Raw genomic sequence first — 5,582 nt, 5'->3', positions numbered from 1 at the left:
ATTGTATCACCATGCTTAGTCAACCAGCGAACTGATTGGACAGAAACCCTATCCTTTAGAGCCTGTTGGTACTGTCAAAAGGAAATTGAGAGACACCAGAATCAACAATGAGGAATAAATGTCACTATTGAAGCAAGCTTCATTAACGCCACAGGAGAACACAGGCTGATCACCTTCATCTCACACAAGAATACAGTAATTTATGCAACTGCCAAACAATATTACAATAATTTCTCCACTTTTTGAAGCAGATTGAAGCTAGTTGTGGAACGGATTGAGGATGAGACCAACAGATGGTTTCCATTTGATTCATAAGAACGATAACTGACTGAGCAAGCGATAATCAGTAAAGGTTTTTGACAGCATGGTTCACTGCTCAGAGACCAACAACCAACAAGATATTTATCATAGGTTGAATAGTACCTTTGATTTCTTTCAAATTTTCTCTCACACAGTTTTTAGGGTGTGGAGTATTATTACTATTTACATCAGTCAAAGTACTGATGAGCATATGTCCTTCAAAAATGCCATTACTGAGTCCAGTGGAAGCATCGTTATTGCCATTTACAGTAATCAAACTCTTGTTATAATTATTTGTTTTGTATGTTTCCACTGGTATTTTGATTATTTACTTTTGGTAATAAGCTCAAATTTTCTCTGTGCCTTTGTCCTAGTCTTTATCATCTTTTATGAATCACTTTTAATATGGGCCTCCAGAGGGCACTAATAAAGCATTGAACTTTAATCCTTAGATGGTCAGTCAAACCTTGAATATGAGCGAGAAAAAAACCAAAAAAAACAACAACATCATGGCTAAAGTTACATACCGGGTCATCTTTAAGTCGAACAATGTGAATTTCACAACCTTCACCCCAGTGTGATTCTGAGATATCTGAGTACTTCTAATAGATATGCCATAAGAAAACACTGCTGCTTGGCAATGTTTCCTCATTTATTATTAAAATCATAAAACATTTTTATTTTATTTTACTGAATGGTTTCTAAAGGGTGATTAGATGGGGGCCATTATAGCCCTGGGGAGGTGCACTAAGGCCAAAATATCAGCAGAATTTCTGGAGTTTAATTTTGTCATCAGGTGGCCTCTCTACAGGTTTGTGGTGGTAGAAGTGTGTGACAGATATGGTCTGCTCTATGGATGAGATTTTTTTTTTCAATTAAATAAATATTGAAGCTCACTAAAACTGGTCTCCTTTTCTTTTAAATTATTTTTTTGTAGGTATTTGGCTAGGGTGGCCAGCAGATTTTATAGGAGTGACTTACTGCTCCTCATGAATATCCTATCTTCTTCGTGGCGTCCTTCTACCGTAATAAACCTTATATGGGGGGGAGCTGATTTCTACTTTCAAAGCGCCGTTTCTGGGTTGAGCGTAAGGTTGAATTGGATGAATAACCGGAAGGGTATCATGATTTACGCCGTTTTACTTTAAAATTAAATTTTTTATTTGAACTTTTAATTCAAAAAAAGTTGCAAGACAAGTTTGGAAGTTTTAAGCTTTCCACCCAGCAAGTAGTCAATTTCCCTGCAACAAGAACAGTTTGACAGGTAAGCACCGCAGATTGGGAAGGTCAATAATTATTTCATGGATTAATCAATTTGATTTTTTTTTTTTTAAATCAATTTTGTGACTTCAGTTGTCACTGAAATAATGACTGCAATCCATAAAGATGATTTACAATGTTCGTCTCCCGTCTCCTCCCCGCTCCAGGAGGTCTAGGTCGGACTCGGGTCTCCCCCTCTGGCCGCTGATGAAATTCAGTGGACCCCTCCTGGGATCCCCCCCTGGGAATGCCTGCGCTTCTACATCTGCTGCCCTGTCCCTGCGCACGTACACTTAAAGCGCTCTGGGCTTCTCATTAATGCCTCTCCTCGTGTCTTATCCCTTCTCCTCTGCAGCTCCCCCGGTGCGCGGTCCGGCTTTGAGGGAAACGTTTAGCAAATATTGATAGCTCTTGGTGCACGGAGGAGATCAAAAGCAGAAAAAAAAGGAGAGAGGAGGGCAGTCTAAAAAGCGGAGCGGTGGATAAATGGTGCACAGTGCTTTCGTGAATGATTTATGCGGTATAAGGTGGGTTGTTGCTCAGGAAAAAAGCATTTGATTTTTTTGTCAGATTTTGGATGCACCTGACAAAAATGTGCCTTTAGAATTTAACCTTTAGTAAATGTCTTTCCTGTGGGCACAGATTTAAAATAAAAGCTGAAAAGTGGTTCAATCAAATAAATTGCAGATTATTAATGGAGATAAAATAAGAAGATTCATTCATCTCAATCTTTATGTAATATATTTCTCTGTACCGTTAAAGAGAAAAATGCATTTCTTTCCCAAATGAGTGAATTTGTCATTTCAACACAAAACCAATTTGCAGAGCTTTGGACAGTGACCCTCCCTGCAGACCACAGGTCTATCACCCCCCACAGACTCGTCAGAGACAAATGGTTCTTTATTGACTTGTTTTAATCAGTACCTCTGGAAAGTAGGGACAGAAAAGCAGTGAAAAAGTGAGAGCTATGCAGCAATAGAGCCATTAAAATGTTGCATATGTGCCAGCAGAATGAAATTACTGAGCCCTAATCATTTTTACAGCCCCCCACAGCTCCAGAGCTGCATGTGCTGCTGGGACGCAGTCAGGCAGAGATGACAGGGAGACATCAAGGAGGCTGACAAATATGGTAAAAACGATGCAGTCGTTCCCAAATTTGTCCAGATTCAGGCCTTCTTTGAATCCAGCCAGAATCGTCTGAGATGGCAGCATTTGTCCGACTGCTCAAGTGGTCCTAAACATTTCACAATTTTCTCAAAGAACTGTTGAACTGTTGAGAACCACTTGATCAGAATGACTTTGCACTTCTTCATTCGACGCTTGTCCTTCAAACTGTGGATTCCACTGGTGAAAGAAAACCAGCAGCTACTGTTAGTGAAAAGCAAACGTAGATGCAATGATACAGCACTTTTCTGAGGTTAATTCTGCTACAGAGCAAATCAGTACAAAAACAGAGCAAAGCCCAAGCAAAGCACTTCTTGATCAGAGAGCTTTTACCTGAAGAAGGCGCCTCCCTTTCTTGGTAGACGTAGTGTTCCTTGGTGTGATCCCTGCCAAGACTGAGTAACTGAAGAGGCAAGAGGTGCTTATATAGTGTTTTTGGGCTTGGCTTTTACAAGAGTCTCGTTTAAGGAAGAATGAGGCTCATGCTGGTCCGACCTGATGAGCCAGGTTCCACCGGCAAGGAGCAGGACAGGGCAGCTACCCTGAAAAGGAAAAAGAAAACAGATACTGACGAGTGATATGAACAGATGCAGTTTTATGTCATCACTGCCTTGTGAGTTCGTATGATTTCTGATTTAAAAAGATTACATTTATAGTTGGTAACAGCCTGCTGTTCACCGAGCTTTATATTAGGATGGGATGCAGCTATTCGCTAGGAGAATTTCTGCAGTCAAAATTATTCCTTTCAGCAGTCAGAGCGTGTTTCTGGTGAGAATACAAAGAAAACAGCTCAGAGACAGAAGTGACCTCCAATGTTTGAAAAGATCTTAATTTATTCATTAAAATAGAGAGAGTTGGAAGCTGCAAAGACAAGGCAAGTTTACTTGTGTAGTGACATTCATACAGAAGGTAATTCAAAGCTCTGAGCAAAGATAAAGAAAAATACATTAAAAGTAGTAAAATTTATTATCTCATAGAAAACGTGCAAATGAAATTTATAACAATAATTGATCAAATTTGACTTTTATGGGAAAAAAGGATGTTTTTAGTCCTGACTTGAAAAGACCTGACAGCTTCTACACACTTCAGGTTTTCAGGAAGTTTGTCAGAGCTTAGGGCTCAACATTCAACAGTTTATTTGTGTTCTAACTGTGTAATACACAGAGAAATGCTTTCTGAATCACTGTAACTTGCTTGCAACACTAGACAGGATGGAAAAATAAATGAGGAGCAAAGAAACTCAAAGTTGACTCTTAATGCTTGTTCACATTTCAGTGAACACTGAGTCAAAAGGTCTGTGATGACTTGTGGGGTTTTGATGGTTCATATCGGAGAAGAAAATCTGAGATGTACTTAACTCCAAAAGTATTCACTGCTTTATAAACCAATAACAAGATTGGAAACTTTTTCCATTTTAAAGTGAGGATGTGCAGTGATTTAAGGACTGCTGTGATTTTTTTTCCTCTTGCTGCTGGTCAGGATTCCAGCAGCAGCAGTTCTAGATGCACTTCAGCAGTATGACAAATTCTTCATAAAAAATATGCGGCATACTTAACCACAGTGAGTCTCTCATTTTCTAGTTTTCTTTTCTGAAAACAAGCATAACACAGATTTTTGATAAAAAGTGGCCCAAAAAAGGAGCCTGGAAGAACAATACATGTGAGTTAAATTAGGCATTCTGAGACTGTGCAGAATGTTGCAGCAACCTGGACTAGAATTAGGGACCACATAACCACAATATAACCTTAACATATTGTGGACTTACTGGAGCCCCAGTCTTCATCCTGGCGTCTTAGATTATTCAGCTTGATGCTGCTGGTCGTTCCCTGGACTCACTTTAAGATCAGTAGAGACTTGCAGTTTTATTCAGGCTGACTCCAACGCTTTGAACTCTCTTCCACTTCCACTGAGGTCAATGTTTACTGACTCTTAAAAAAACAAAACCTGCAACCCATTGAGCTGTGTATTTCATATACAAATATAATTTGTAGATTTTATTTCTTTCATTTTCATGGAATACTTTTTTTTATCTATGAAAGGTGCTACCATACATAAATTATTCATTAAAAATTACTTACAAAACAGAAAATGTGTCCTTTGATCAGAAGACAGCTCTAAAATTATATAGTATATCTACTAAAAATATTTTTTAAAAAATTAAACCTGACATAAAATAACTTAATAGAAAGAGTTAGATAGTGGGACTGATAATTTCAGAATAAAAGAAAAACTAATTCCACCATAGTAAATCTATTTTTTTAAATTATTTGTATGGTAAAAGATGTTGGAATACTCCATAATCTGAAATAGAGGGAGTAAACAGAATCCACTTTTGAGTAATAGTGAATCGAGAACATAGTTTTGAGGATCACCATTTATAAATCCCAAGTGGCCCAGTCTTGAAAATAAGGTCCAAGCCCTTTTAGATCAGTGGAAGGCAACTCACAAATGTTCAATCTATCCATTTGGTTTGTTATGATCAACTGTTAAATTCAGGACTGAAATTTAACAAGTTTTGAATGTTGTTATATCATTGAAGATCTTTTCCAATATGATAAGCTACATTTTTAAGGACCTCTGTCAAAAACACTAGGTTAACAGGCCTGGACTAATTAATGTACCTTGACTACATTTAATCAAAATAAAAAAGGTCATTGCAGTTTTGAAGTACTGATGTTTTGCTCTAGTAAATAGGGAATATATTTTTATATCTGCAATATTTTAGAAGCAACATTACAAAAAACAGAGAAAAAAAAACAACTTGTGGCCGTCATGTCAAGACAAAGGAATATTTGAACAGGATCAACATATTTTGTTTCATCCGAGTGTGTGAAAGACATCAGCAAGCACACAAGGTA

At 37.8% G+C, this 5,582-nt stretch overlaps 1 long non-coding RNA gene across 1 annotated transcript; it reads right to left on the bottom strand.

Annotated features, from left to right (window-relative positions):
- Positions 1-2,456: 2,456 nt before the first annotated feature.
- LOC114133810 (uncharacterized) lies at positions 2,457-3,108 on the bottom strand. The gene is made up of 2 exons (XR_003593278.1): positions 3,058-3,108; positions 2,457-2,904 (listed from the first exon to the last, which is right to left on the bottom strand). It is a non-coding gene; the product is annotated as an uncharacterized LOC114133810 (long non-coding RNA).
- Positions 3,109-5,582: the final 2,474 nt, after the last annotated feature.

The sequence above is a fragment of the Xiphophorus couchianus genome, chromosome 19 (assembly GCF_001444195.1).
Source record: "Xiphophorus couchianus chromosome 19, X_couchianus-1.0, whole genome shotgun sequence".
Taxonomy (NCBI): Eukaryota; Metazoa; Chordata; class Actinopteri; order Cyprinodontiformes; family Poeciliidae; genus Xiphophorus; species Xiphophorus couchianus.
This window is presented reverse-complemented; position numbering and strand designations above follow the sequence as displayed.